The sequence below is a fragment of the Hyla sarda genome, chromosome 3, assembly GCF_029499605.1.
Source record: "Hyla sarda isolate aHylSar1 chromosome 3, aHylSar1.hap1, whole genome shotgun sequence".
In the NCBI taxonomy this organism is placed as follows: Eukaryota; Metazoa; Chordata; class Amphibia; order Anura; family Hylidae; genus Hyla; species Hyla sarda.
Window position 1 is genome coordinate 395,552,125 of NC_079191.1, and position 14,043 is coordinate 395,566,167.

The window sequence follows — 14,043 nt, forward strand, 5'->3', positions numbered from 1 at the left end:
GTGGGGGCACAGCAACATCATTCATTGTGGGGGAACAGCAACATCATTCATTGTGGGGGCACAGGGGCATCATTCATTGTGGGGGCATGCTGACATCATTCATCGTGGGGGCACAGCGACATCATTTATTGAGAGGGCACAGCGGCATCATTCATTGTTTTAAAGTACAATAAGTCGGTACAGGGCACAATGTTTGTCAACATTATATTTATGGACATAGGAGGAGATTTATCAAAACTTGTGGAGAGGCAAAGTTGACCAGTTGCCCATAGCAACCAATCAGATTGCTTCTTACATTTTTCATAGGACTTGTTATTAATGAAAGAAGGCAGATGCAACTTTGCCTGTCCACAAGTTTTGATAAATCTCCCCCATAGTGTGTGGCAGTATTATATGAGGGACATAGCATGTGTCAGTACTATAACAGGGAAATAGCGTGTGGCAGTACTATACCAGGGGCATATCGTGCTGCAAAAATATACCAGAGATACAGCATGTGGCAGTAATATATTAGGGGCATAGCATGTGGCAGCACTATACCAGGGGCATAGCGTGTGGAGGTAATATACCAGGGCACAGTGTAAGCCAGTAATGTATCCAGGGGCATAGCGTGTGGCAGCACTATACCAGGGGCATAGCTTGAAGCAGTAATATATCCACGGGTACCCCACGCAGGCAGTAATATGTCCAGGGGAACAGCATGAAGGCAGTAATATATGCAGGGGCATAGTGTGTGGCAGTAATATACCAGGGGCACAGCGTGCAGGCAGTAATATATGCAGGGGTATAGTATATATGGCAGTATTATATTCAGGAGGTACAACATGTGGCAGTATTATATTCAGGGGTACAGTATTCAGGGGTACAGTGTGCAACAGTTTTATATTAAGGGGTGTACAATGCACCAGTATTTTATTTAGGGGTACAGTGTGGCAGTATTACATTTAGGAGCAGTATTTTATTGTTTGTGGCAGTATTATTTTCATGGGTACAGTATGCAACAGTATCATTTTCAGGGGTACAATAGGCAGTAGTATTATTTTAGGGGTACAGTAGGCAGCAGTATTATTTTTAGAAAGTCTGTGACAGTATTATTTTCAGGGGTACAGTATGAAGCAGTATTATTTTCAGGGGTACAGTAGGCAGCAATATTATTTTTAGGGGTACAGTATATGGCAATATTATTTTTAGAGAGTCTGTGGCAGTATTATTTTCAGGGGTACAGTATGCAGCATTATTATTTTCAGGGGTACAATAGGCAGCGGTATTATTTTCAGGGGTACAGTAGACAGCGGTAGGCAGTATTCAGAAAATACAGGAAAATACAGGAAACAGTACATTCAGTCATTTTTCCTATATCCTTCATGGCACTGTGGCCACTAGGTGTGAACCAGGCCTTAGCGCTTAGCTTGGACCTTTACCAGTGACAGACCTGGAAGAGCGGACCCTCACTAAAAATAGTTGAGTACCCTTCTGTAGAGTATACAAGATCCGTTTACTTTTGTCAGTATGACAACACACATACAGTAAAGGAAAAGTTTTATCACCATCCGCAGAGTTTCTCCCACTTGCTTATAATTATTTGACATTTTCTGTCTGCTAGATATCAATTTTACTTCTCAGTCCCATAATTTACTCCCACTAAGTAAATCAGTGGTTATTTTATATACTATAATCTCTGTATCTTGTATTACTCAGATAGCTGTGCATTGTAATCATCTGACATGCCGCCTGGTTCCCCGCTCTGTGATGGATTGATTCTCTATTTTGTGATAGTGGAAGCAATTATTATTTCTGCCTTGTAAGAATGACATCACCAATGTAGCTACAGGAACAGAACTTACGGATCTATAAAGTCGATACTTATTACGTTTATTCAGTCTTTCAGCTTATTATGAGAATTTACTGGTTTATTAGTTATATACTCATGGTCTGTCAAAGACTGTAACTGGTCTATGGTAACCAAACTTTTGTACACATACATTGCATTGGTTTGCAGTGATAGGTTATACCATAGATAAGTGTATGTTTTCTTTTCTTTGTGGAATATAAATATTTATCCCCTATCCTAAGGATAGGAGATAAGAGTCAGATCGCGCGGGGTCCAACCGCTTGGACTCATGCGATCTCCTGTATGGGGCCCTGGCTCTCCTTTTATATGGAGTGTTTCATCCATCACATAATGCGGTAGCTAACACGCCCCCTTTAATACAGTTCTGTGGGAGTGCCGGAGTATGCCGAGTGCAGCGTTCTGGCTCTCCAACAGAGCTGCATTGAGGGGGGGGTGTCAGCTGTCACTTAGCGCGCTGTTCAGCACGCCCCATTAAAGACGAAAGTTGGGGCCTGTACAGGAGATCGCAGGGGGGTTTGTTTTCTTTTTGTGATAGGGGACTGATTGTTTCAAGTTCACTTTTAAAGTACAGAATTGGGTTGTCAGTGTGACCACCCATCTTACAGATAGCGCTATATGCAAGACCACTTAAAGCTGTCATAGTCAATATTATCTTAATACACTTTAGGCATAGGACTATGCCTTTAGTCCAGTGTTTTTCAACCAGTGGTGTGCGTCCATCTGTTGGAAAACTGCAACTCCAAGCGTGTCTGGACAGCCTCCGGGCTTGCTGGAGTTTTGGTTTCCCAACAGCTGGACACACACTGTTGGGAAACATTGCTTTTGACAGCCCATTTGTATTAGTACAGGAACAGGGACTCCTGTTGAAACATAGGTGTCCCTGCTCCTGTACACCAAGTGACAACACATACTGTGTTACATTTGCTGGACCAGGCACAGATACATTCAGCATTGTCGCTTGCATCGAGACGACACACATTTGCTGGGCCAGGTGTTTTGCATGGCATACAATGTATTCCTTACTATGCACTGTATAGGAGCAGGAGCCCTGTCCCTAATTGTAAACATGTTCGTGCCGGACACTATAAGGGAAGTGAACAGCTGCATGAATGATCAAGGGATCATATGTGTGGCCGGCACTCCCGGGCTGTGTTAGCGATCCTTTCATTTGTTAACTTTTTTTTGACCATTTAATATACTTGGTGCACATTCACATTAGCACCATGCAAAATAAAGGTGGACAAAAATTGTTCCCCTACACCACCGATGTTAAATTAACTCCATAGCTTTCTGTTAAGGTGTTGTATCCTATAAAATGCGCTAGCAGCACTAGTGAGCTAAATTTAGGGGTGTACTTTTTAGTACCTTATTTGGGCATTCCGAGTTAACAGAGGGGAGTCAGTACCTCCATCAACTAGCTGGAAGGGAGAACAGTTACCAAAAAACATCTCTCTAGAGAACTGTATGTCCATGATATAAACTGTGAACATGTAATGCTTCATTTCCCCTACGGGGGAGCTGTAAGAGAATTAAACACCAGCTGCCAGCTTTAATGACAGATTATAGTTGATGGGTGAGCAGAAAACTCCCTGATTTTTAGCCTTTCTTGGGAGATCTCTATAATAAATAGAAATGTCAAAAGTAGACAACCACTGTATGGCAAATAGAATGTTCTTTTTATAAATGAATGAACCCTTTATTTCTTTAAATGCAATGGAATATAATAAAAAAAGACAGCCTACCCGCTGTCCTTATTTCACATGTATCCATTATATGACACAGTCTGAGCAGAAAACAGACACCTTGTGTTAGAATAATATTCACATGAACATTTTAGCTTTACAGTACATTGCTCAACAATGGAGCAGATGGATTTCTTCCACTGCTATAACTCTGTTTGTTCCCATCAGCATCTTCCAAAAGGTAAAACATTAGAATTTGTTTTTCTTTTTGTTTATTCCCTCTTTCCATTATCTTTTTAGTACAGATATAGCAGTAACTAGAAGGGTCGAATGTGTTTTCTTTTTTTATGTATCCTTAAATTCTACAGCATAAACCAGCTCTCATAGTACGAAATGCTAAATTGATACTATCTATCAGATCCTCGGTTTGTCTTCTGGGTAGACCGCCCCCGAATTATACTTTACTGGGAAATGAATTAATATGTCACATTTGCCTTGGAGCAAGATTACATATTGTGGAAAAGTATCCAATTATCATTGTTTGTCACTGCATACAGAATAAATAAAGCATGGTTTATTTGGTGCTTGGCAAGAATGCAGCATGACACATCCCAAACTGTTACAACATGGCATCCGGGAGATACTGCTGAATGAGGAAATCTATCCTACAATTATATTAACACATTCCAGACTGTATGTATTTTACCACGGGTGTACAGTATGGGAATGATAGAAGCAATTGTCACCAAGTCAAACAGAATTACACATACCGTAAGGGGGCGGGGTCTTACAGTGTTATAGTAGATGAAAATTCAAAGAATAGAACCTAGTCTGATTGATTGACTGACTGATAATACAGATACATGGATTTCTACTAACGTTTCTAGAGGTTTAATTTTTTGGGAATTTTTCATTGATGGCCTATCCTCAGGAAGGACAGTCCGTTAATATATTATCACTGGGGCTCCATACATTGCATAATGGCCTTGCTGGGTTACTAAATCTCACTTCCCTTAAACTCCTTCAACCCATAGATGATTAAATAATCAGATTTAGACAGATATTGATAATAAGAGATTCATTGGTTTTTAAATTATCATCAAACAAAACAATATCTATTTATCAATATCATATCTATCTATCTATCTATCTATCTATCTTTCTTCCGATCTATATGTCTGGCTATCTATTTATCTATCTGTTTATCTATTTGACTTTTTAAACCTGCACTTGTTATTTGCTTGACAAAGACCGTGTGAGACGGTCAAAATGTTGACTATACCTGATGAATAACTCCTAAACACTATTCATCTGAACCGGGGTGCTGCTGACATTTTTTTTTGTCTACGTGGGAGCCTTGAACCGGGCTTGACCAGCTAGCACCTGCACCAGTTTCTTTGGTGTGTGGTTCTCCTTCAATATTATCTATCTATTTACTTTATCTCTCTGCTTACCTATCTATCTAAGCAGGGGTGTGAAACACCATAAGCACCCACAGCAAAATGCAGTGTAGGCCCTACTCCACCATCACTACTTTCAGAAGCTAATAAATCCCCAGGAAACATTCCTGGAATAAACATTTATCTATCCCAAGATAAAAAGCTAAATAATGTAATGGGAGAAGAGATGGATGAAGTGGTATTTTTCTGCTCACAATCTTCTGTTTCATACAGGCTTATGATTGGTTTCTGTAATGGACCGGGCTAAGACAAATAGTGACAACGCAGAAGAGGGATAATGTACACAGTGATGTCAGTACAGGAACAATGCTCACAGCCATGTTACAGTACATGGATATTGTACACAGTAATAGAATAGTACAGGCATAATGCTTATAATGATATTACAGTAAATTGAATGACCTCTCTATTATTATGTGAAGTATTCTTGATCGATTTAATAATAGATTTATCCATTCTTATATCCATCCAGATGTCTCTATCACTATTTATCAACCTGCCCCTATATTTCTACAGATTTATCTCTTTTTCTCCTTAACTCCAAATGAATAGCCGCCCAGTAATATATTATATTTTAAGCACATATGTTACATCATGCAGTCACAGAAATAAAGAATAATCAATCAATAATGTCACATTCATTCAGCTAAGATCCTGATTTTAAGATTCATGACTCGTACGGTGTAATACAACATAAGATAATGGTTGTGCTTCAAGTGTGAGCAACAATCTACGAAACGTTCCTCTCCTATTGTGTCCTCTCCCAGGGTATTAAGCCAGAGGAGACATGAATGAACTCTGAGATGGGAAATCCTCTTAATATACTTGTATACTTGAATCTACCTTGCAAAGGAATATAAAGATATTTTCATGACATAAATCAGAGCTCATTCCTACACTGTACTAGAAATGAGAAAATCTCGGACTCTGAGACTCTATGAGTCTATATTTAAGTTTAATACATACCGTACTTTCTACTTTCAAAATTCAAATAGCAAAAACAAGGCTAGGTACAACACTTACAATTGTATATAATTATATGGGCTAAAAATAAAATAGCAGCCAAAAATAGTACCAGAAAGATTGTAAACATTTAGACATAGACTAACAGTGACTCCATTTATCTATTTGTCCTTTTGGAGGAAAACTAAATGTCCCAGGAGTGCACCCTTATTGTGCCTTGTCTTCTGGCAACTCAAGGTAGTGCATACAGTAGGTCAAGAGTGATATGAAAAGTTACATTAATTTTAGCTTCTTTCTTTTGACACTTGAAAATGTGGCCACTAGGGGTCTTCCTCTTAGTGCTGGCCGCATTTTCTGTCTGCACAGGACCTGACTTTGGACTCATGCCGGCTCGACATAACTCCAAAGTCAGAAAGTGTGGGCAAGACATCAGCTCTGCAGAGCATTCACTCTGCCCTGTCAATCATGCAGGGTAGAGGGAACGCTGTGTGTAGCCAATCGCTGCAGGAAATTCTGGCACATGACACATGCAACACAAAAAACCCTACAAAATCTACTCAGAAAAGCCTAAATAGATGAGAAAACAAATGGTCAACCATAATTGTAGCACTCTAAGATCTGAGCTTTATGGCAGAATGGTGCAAAATAAGCCTCTCTTCAGTAAATAGACACATGAATTTGCAAAAAAAGAAAACACCTAGGACTCTCAGACTGTGCGAAACAAGATATTCCAGTCTGATAAAAACAACATTTTCATTTTTATCCTCAATACTGAGCGTTGTGTGTTTAGAAAAACAGGCACTGCCCATCACTGCTTAGTACTATCCCTACAATGAATCATGGTGGTGGCAGCATCATGTTGTGGGGATGTTTTTCAGTGGCTGGGAAAAGGAACTGATCAGGGGTAAAAGAAAGTTAAATGAAGCAAATTACAGTGATCTTTTGATACAGGCAACCTAATCCAGAGACCTCTGGACCTCAGATGGGCCGAAGATCCACCTTCCAACAAGACAATGAACCTAAGCATACAGCCAAGGCACAGGAAAGGTTTAGGGACAACTCTGTGAATTAGTCACTTGTTTTGCCAACTCTTGCCTTTTACGATCTATAAAGTTAAAGGGGTACTCCGGTGAAAACCTTTTTTCTTTTAAATCAACTGGTGGCAGAAAGTTAAACATATTTGTAAATTACTTCTATTAAAAAAATCTTAATCATTCCACTACTTATTAGCTGCTGAATGCTACAGAGGAAATTCCTTTCTTTTTGGAACACTGATGACATCACAAACACAGTGCTCTCTGCTGACATCTCTGTCCATTTTAGCAACCATGCATACCAGATGTATGCTAAGGGCAGCATGGCGGCTCAGTGGTTAGCACTGCTGCCTTGCAGTGCTGGGGACTTGGGTTCGAATCCCACTAAGGACAACAATAAATAAAGTGTTATTATTATTATTATAATAACATCAGCAGAGAGAACTGTGGTCGTGATGTCATCAGAGAGCATTCCAAAAAGAAAAGAATTTCCTCTGTAGTATTCAGCATCTAATAAGTACAGGAAGGATTAAGATTTTTTAATAGAAGTAATTTACAAATATGTTTATCTTTCTGCCACCAGTTGATTTAAAAGAAAAAAGGTTTTCACCGGAGTACCCCTTTAAGTGTAGGAAACTTCTTTTGGATAGCTTCTGTGTTGTTCTGAAACAACTTTCTGGCACAAGACGGTTGGGTTACTTGTAGTTTGGAGTGGACCTTGGAAGTTGAGACTTTGACTGTAAGGTCTCAGTACACAAGCCCTTAAATATACATTAGACATCAAGATGTTCTCCATGCTGCATCTGTATGACTACAGAACTTTAGCATTGATATGGATGTCAAGAAAGTGCCGTATGGTCATTTATATGTAAATTTATGGAGAGTACAGTGTTAAGTTGTAAATAACAAATTGATATGCAAAATAATACAGAAGATTGTGACAGGTACACCTGTAATGAGCAGGAAGCCCATGTAGGCGCAGCCGGGATTGTGATGGAATTTGTGGCTCCATCTGTTTAATCTCTTGTTATAAATTGTTAATTATGGTGAAAGGTTATGAACACAGGATAAACATGGAGGGGCGGCATCTCCTTTTTTTTTTTTTTTTTGTTCTTTTATGTTTTCACTGAAAACGGACACAATTTAGGATGGTTGCGTTTTGCAGACACACATACAAAAAAAAAAAAAAAGCTGATGGAATGACATATTTTTTGGTACTGTAGACTGAGCACAGTTAGTATCATGGCAAGTTAATGACTCTTGCAGAAGAAAAATACAGAACCCAGATGCACATTTAACAGTGGAGGGTTCCTTGTGTCAGCTCATATCGCACTATTATTGTACCACCCATGGTAATAAAACAGCATGTTCTCTGAATATGCTAAGGCAATCTATCTATCTACCTCATATCTATTTATCTATCTCATATCTATCTATCTCATATCTATCTATCTCATATCTATCTATCTCATATCTATCTATCTATCTATCTATCTATCTATCTATCTATTTATCTAGGTAAAGTATAACGGCAGCACACCAAAGTAGTGAATGAATATTGTGTTATTTTATTCCGGGGATATAGAGACAACGTTTCAGCGGTCTCTCACCGCCATTTTCAAGTGAAAATGGCGGTGAGAGACCGCTGAAACGTTGTCTCTATATCCCTGGAATAAAATAACACAATATTGATTCACTACTTTGGTGTGCTGCCGTTATACTTTACCTATCAAGAAGAACCAGAGCACCGAGGTTCAATTGTGCCTGCACCCACCTCACCTAATCTGGATGTGCTGCTTCTTATGGATTTTATATCTATCTATCTATCTACTAGTGTTGCTCGCGAATATTCACAATGCTAATTTTATTTGCGAATATCGCATATTCACGAATTCGCGAATATAGCACTATATATTCGTAATTACGAATAGTGTTTTTTTTTTGCATCCTGGGTATTCAATATGTGACATCAACACCAGCGATGCGGTGTACCATGGTTAAAGGGGTACTCCGGTGCTTAGACATCTTATCCCCTATCCAAAGGATAGGGGATAAGATGCCTGATCGCGGGAGTCCCGCCGCTGGGGACCCCCGGGATCTTGCACACGGCACCCTGTTTGTTATCATTCCCTGGAGCGTGTTCGCTCCGGGACTGATTAACGGCGACTACAGGGCGGGCGGCGTGTGACATCACGCCCCTGCCCCCGTGTGATGTCATGCTCTGCCCCTTAATGCAAGCCTACGGACAACTATCAAGCCCCCTCCCGTAGGCTTGCATTGAAGGGCGGAGCGTGACATCACACAGGGGCGGGGGCGTGACGTCACATGCCGACCGCCCTGTAGTCACCGGTAATCAGTCCCGGAGTGAACACACTCCGGGGACTGATTACAAACGGGGTGCCGCGTGCAAGATCCCGGGGGTCCCCAGCGGTCGGACTCCCGCGATCAGGCATCTTATCCCCTATCCTTTGGATAGGGGATAAGATGTCTAAGCACCGGAGTACCCCTTTAACACAATACAGAAATTACATTTGAAACTTCTTTTTATCAAGAAAAAAAGGAAAAGAATACAATTAATACAGCACATGTCAGGAGAGTAGAACACCCGATCCTATGAGATCCAATGAACATTCCCCATACAAAGAAAAAATCAGAGCAGTATATATTTACATAAAGAATAATACAGGCCACTTTGCTGTGGTGGGAACTCTAGAATTGAAGAGAGTTCATTGTTGCCCTATCAAGTGCTTCTTATATAAAAAAAAAATTGGCCACTTTCACGAGTTTTTATACATAAATAAATAAAGACTAAATTATGTAATATACACTCACATCTATTTTTTTTAGAAGGTGTCTAATACTTATATAAGATCGGCTGATATTATCCTGTTATATCATTCACAAGTACATAATTCAAAGTTTCAGAGATCTGTCAAAATTGATGTTATTTTAGGTAAGCTGCTGAGCTGGAATGTCCATGTTTTCCTACACCCAGCAGGAGGCCTAACAAGTCAAAAAACTAAATGGCATGAAAAAAACGGCGAGAAACACAATTAGAAAAATAAAATGTACAAGAAGGAACTAAAAAAATTTTATATTACAACAATAATAAATTCATTACACAATTCATAATTTTAGAATCAGTAGAAAAAAGCTTTATTGGCAATGATAGAGAAAATGCAAGCAAGCCAAGTGGATTACACACAAGCAGGGACGTGCACACATAGGAGTGAAAGGGGGCTGGAGCCCCTGCCCTTTTCCTAACCTGCCCCTCTAGTGCCCTCACAAAAGGAGCTGCAGACTCAGGGTGACAGGTGAAGTAAAAAGGATCCATTGCTGGGGAGATTTGTATGGGGGTTTAATGGAGGGTGCTGTGCCCTCCCTGCAGCAAGGGGGCGCCACTCACCCTGTCATTATCTGCCATTTCTCTGCTTCTCTCCACACGGAGGAGACAGGAGCAAAGGAGGCAGAGAGAAGCCCCGCCCACTGTCTGTCCGGGCCAGAAACTTTAGTCTCTGCAGCCCTTTCTGTAAGTAACTGTAAATATATGTGAGTGATTGTGTCTCAGTGTGTGTGTGTATGTGTTTGTGTGTATCTCTATGTATGTGCCTGTGCAGAGAGTGATGGCTGGGGCCTTAGTGTAAGTGACTGTGTATATATTGAGTGACTGTATGTCAGTGTGAGGTGTATATATGTGTTTGTGTGTGTCTATCTCTATGTATGTGCCTATATATGTGAGCAAGTGAATCTATGTATATGTGTATTTATGAGCAAGTGAATCTTTGTATATGTGTGTGTATATATGTGAGTGATTGTATGTCAGTGTGTCTGTATGATGTGTATATGTGTGTCTCTATATGTATGTGCCTATATATGTGAGCAAGTGAATCTATGTATATGTGTGTGTATGTATGCGTGTGTGTGTGTGTGTATATATATATATATATATATATATATATATATATATATATATGAGCAAGTGAATCTATGTATTTGTGTATATATCTGTGAGTGAATGTATGAGTGTACCTGTATGTATTATGTGCTTATTGGCTAAATCTTTTAGTATATATTCAATGTTATATGTGTGTCTATGTTTCTTAATGTATATTTGTACCTGTATGTATGTGTCAGTGTCTCTATGTATGTGTGTATATTACCTATGTACTGTATGTGTGTATATTACCTATGTACTGTATGTGCCTTTATGTTATGTGCTTGTATTTATTGTATGAAGCACATTATTAGGGAATTATTGGAGGAATGTAAGCACGTAAATTAAAGCACAGTATATAGGGAACTTATGGAAGCACAGTATATATTTCATTGTATTGGAACATTATATTTTTATGTATCCTGGCACTGTGTATAGATCCTTAGGGTGCGTTCACTTGTGCCTATTTTTGCTGCAGATCTGCTGCAGATTTTGCTGCTGCAGATTTTGCTTCCCATTGACAATGGGAAGAGAAATCTGCTAAAGCAAATCTGCAGCAGATCTGCAGCAGAAAATACGCATGTGTGAACGCACCCTTAGTGGTGGCACAGTATAGTTAAATAATAGTGGCACAGTATATAGTTCATTGATGGTGGCACAGTATATAGTTAATTAATGGTGGCACAGTATATAGTTAATTAATGGTGGCACAATATATAGGGAATGAATAGATGAATGGTGACACAGTATATAGTTCATTAATGGTGGCACAGTATATAGTTAATTAATGGTGGCACAGTATATAGGGAATTAATAGATGAATGGTGGGACAGTATATAGGAAATTAATAGATGAATGGTGGCACAGTATATAGGTAATTTATAGATGAATGGTGGCACAGTATATAGGGAATTAATAGATGAATGGTGGCATGGTATATAGGAAATTAATAGATGAATGGTGGCACAGTATATAGGTAATTAATAGATGAATGGTGGCACAGTATATAGATCATTAAGTGGGGTAAGGTATATAATTAAAGGGAAACTGACAGGCTGTTTACTCGCCCTAAACCCAATACACTAGGTTACAGTGCATGTATACAAAAATTGGTCTTTCCATTTTCTAGGTATTGCCCCACATTGCTAGTATGCAAAGTCAGTCTTGTGCGCAATGGAGGCGGAGCTTCCCTGCCTCCATCCTGTATGCTGTGCTATGCCCGGCCGTCTTTGTATATTTATAATTATTTTTTTTTTGCCAACTCTAGTATATTGTAGCATGTAAGCATATATTAGTGTGGTGTCATCTCTTCAGTGTAAGAACCAGGGCTGTGTGGAGATTCCTGCATAAGGTGGTGATGGGTGCTGGGTAATTGGGGATGGGTGCTGGGTGATTGGGGATGGGTGATGGGTAATTGGGGATGGGTGATGGGTGATTGGGGATGGGCGCTGGGTGATGGTTGCTGGGTGCTGGGTGATTGGGGATGGGTGCTGGGTGATGGTTGCTGGGTGCTGGGTGATTGGGGATGGGTGCTGGGTGATTGGTTGCTGGGTGATTGGTGCTGGGTGATTGGTGCTGGGTGATAGGTGCTGGGTGATGGGTGCTGGGTGATTGGTGCTGGGTGATTGGTGATGGGTGCTGGGTGATTGTTGATGGGTGCTGGGTGATTGATTGGTGCTGGGTGATTGATCGGTGCTGGGTGATGGGTGCTGGGTGATTGGTGCTGCGTGATTGGTGCTGGGTGATTGGTGATGGGTGCTGGGGGATTGGTGCTGGGTGATGGGAGCTGGGTGATGGGTACTGGGTGATTGGTGATGGGTTCTGTCATATAGAGCTCAGGTGGGGGCATATAGGGGGAGATTTATTAAAACCTTTGCAGAGGAAAAGCCCTCTGCAAAACGATCTGATTGGTTGCTATGGGTGACTGCACCGCTCTTTCTCTGCACAGGTTTTGATAAATCTCCTCTATAATTCAGTATATTATAGGGCAGCTGTCACATGTTTTCTATAAATAAGACTGGTAGCACAGCCAAAGTTGTATATACACATGGCAGACCTTCATAGAAATGTTCTTGACTTGATTTTACAAAAACACCAACTTTTATGGGGATAGGAATGTCGAGGAGGCCTGGCGGGAGTCCACTGTGTCCCTGGGCCGCAGCACATCTGCCCATTAAGTCTGGCAGACATTTTTTAAATTATGAAAAGTGCCCTCTTTTTTTACTTGAGCCCCTGCCCTTCAAAATGTCTGTGCACGTCCCTGCACACAAGCACTGCATCAGGACCATGACATGTTACAGTTAAGTTATGGGAATATGTTAAAGGGGTTTTCCGGATAGCATATATGTTATATTACTCTAAAATTCAACATAATGCCTTTTTACGGAAATTGATGTTAACTGATGGAAAAAAAAATTAAATGCTGTTTTTGCAATGTGGGGATAGAACATAGAAACATAGAATGTGTCGGCAGATAAGAACCTTTTGGCCCATCTAGTCTGCCCAATAATCTGAATCCTATCAATAGTCCCTGGCCCTATCTTATATGAAGGATAGCCTTATGCTTATCCCATGCATGTTTAATGTATCATCTAAACCACTGTTTCTTAATGGGGTACTCAGCTGCTCAGCGTTTGGAAAAAACTTCTGAACACTGGAGTCGGCAACTCGTGACTTCATAGCCCCGCCCAATGTTGATGTCACTCCCCGCCCCCTCAATGCAAGTCTATGGTCACGCCCCCTCCTATAGACTTGCATTGAGGGGGCGGGAGTGACGTTGTGAGGGGGCAGGGCTATGACGTCCCAAGCTCCTGCCACCGGCTCTAGCACTCGGAACAGTTTGTTCCAAGCGCTGAGCAGGGGAGTACCCCTTTAACCTTTTGAATCCAAGTACCCCTAGGTTATGATCATAGCCTGTGCTGCACCTATAAAGATTACAGCAAGAGCACACTATGAGTAGACCCAAGGGACATAGGGAACGATTTATCAAACCTTTTTTCAGAGGAACCTTGGAGCTGCCCACAGTAACCAATAATTTTCCAGCTTTTATTTGTTAAAATCCTTTTAAAAAAATCAAAGCTGAAATCTGATTAGTTGTTAGGAGCAACTGCTCGACTGT

At 40.4% G+C, this 14,043-nt stretch overlaps 1 protein-coding gene across 10 annotated transcripts in view; it reads left to right on the plus strand.

The window, feature by feature from the left end:
* The window catches only part of NRXN1 (neurexin 1), a 1,474,530-nt gene that overhangs the window by 587,157 nt on the left and 873,330 nt on the right, over nucleotides 1-14,043 (plus strand). The gene's annotated exons all lie outside the window — the stretch shown is intronic.